Source organism: Echinops telfairi, unplaced genomic scaffold, assembly GCF_000313985.2.
Source record: "Echinops telfairi isolate 266 unplaced genomic scaffold, ASM31398v2 ScPeMD7_5868;HRSCAF=6743_1, whole genome shotgun sequence".
NCBI lineage: Eukaryota > Metazoa > Chordata > Mammalia > Afrosoricida > Tenrecidae > Echinops > Echinops telfairi.
In genome coordinates, this window is record NW_022109768.1 from 12,806,847 (window position 1) to 12,808,498 (window position 1,652).

At 43.2% G+C, this 1,652-nt stretch overlaps 1 protein-coding gene across 1 annotated transcript in view; it reads left to right on the top strand.

Moving 5' to 3' along the window:
* ZNF827 (zinc finger protein 827) overlaps window positions 1-1,652 on the top strand; it is a 190,477-nt gene that overhangs the window by 54,630 nt on the left and 134,195 nt on the right. The window lies entirely within an intron of this gene.

A 1,652-nucleotide genomic window follows, 5' to 3' on the forward strand; every position in this document is an offset into this window, starting at 1 on the left:
TGTTTAGAGGATGAGGGTATGAAATGTATTACGGAAACACCTTTCCTTTGATCTGTCTTTTCATCAGCAATTCTGACTGTGTTTCTGATTGACCAGTAGGTTGGAAAGTAAGAAATTAATAGCAATTTGCTTAGTGTCATTAGATCAAAACAGTTGAAATTCTTGTATGTGCCAGTTGGTGGATTTAAGATTTTTTTGAATTAATCTTTATTGAAAGCACATCAACATTTCAGTGGATCGTGATTTGATATAGATAAAATATCATACAACTTAAAAATTCTAATTGTAGCCCCCCCTTTTAAAAACTTTTGGCAGTGAGGGCAGCTTCTCTTATATAGATGGGAGATCTAGAAAATTGCTAAAAGTTAAATTTTCAGGTGATTAAAGCCAACCTGTTTTAGTATATTTGAAACCCTCGCCCCCCCATGACGAAAGGCCTCAGTAACTTATTTTCCTGTTCAATCTAAAAGGTGTCACACAGCATGGCTGACTCGGAGCACAGACTTTCACATCCCCGTGGCTTTATCTTTGGATGGTAGCAGAATGGCATGGGGGCTACCTCTGACTTCCTTTGACCTCACAAGGGGGAAGGAGACTCAGATTCAGCATCAGCTCAAAGCTGATTCCTTCAAAGGGGCGGTCTCCACCCCCCAACCTCTTCAACAATTCTGACATCAACCATCCCTTACAAGGTGCCCTCTCGTTTTTTCTGCTGTGTTCCATAACTCATTGTAATGCCCACAGAGAACTCTTTGACAATACTCACAATTATGGGCTTTTAAAGGGAAGTTGCAATTTAGGATTAGGAAGGCTCAGGATACAGTTCTTTGGGCCAGGGTCATCTCCTTTCAGCCCTGTCCACAGGTACATCTTTCTGGCCCTTAGCCTCTCTGCCACACAACCCCCTGGTATCTGCTCTAATCAGGCAGTGTTACTGAGTTCTTTTAACATCACCAAGAGATGCCCCAAAGGTAAGGTGACCAGACATCCCGCTTTTGGCAGGACAGTCCCGATTTTCAACAATTTTTCCCGCGTCCTGCGGCGTTGTAAAAAAATCCTCATTTTTGGAAAGAATGCACAACAAGCTAGGGTATATGGTTTTCGGCTGCCATGTGGCTATTTCGCCAGGATATGAGTTTTATCAGTGGTGTCCCGCTTTACCAATGTTAAAATCTGGTCACCTTACCCAAAGGACACTTCACAAGCAGTGCCCTAAATGTACACAGTTGTGGGTCAGTGAGCGCAGATCCCCAATTAAGTGCCTGGAAGCAGCTCACTCCACAGTGATCCTTCCACCCTGAGGCAGTTAGCTGTGTTTGCACTGTAGGAGGTTGGAATCCACTACTCAGTCTTTGGCTCTTGTGACTGCTGCCTCTGTTTCTCCACCGTCTCTCATATGACAGCCCTCTGTCTCCTGGGTCCGGAAAGTTCAGTGTAGGGATCTTGGGGTGCAAAGGTCACATTCCATTTCTAGCTCTTCTCTTTCTTTTTCTTCTCCTCCTCCTCCTTCTTTTAAATAGTTTCATTGGCATGTAACTTACATATCATACAATTCGATAGTTCAATCACATAAGACAAGTTGTAGGATCATCATCACAATCAGTTTTAGAACATTCCGTTGTTTCTTGTGCTCGTCGTTATTAGCTCCCCAT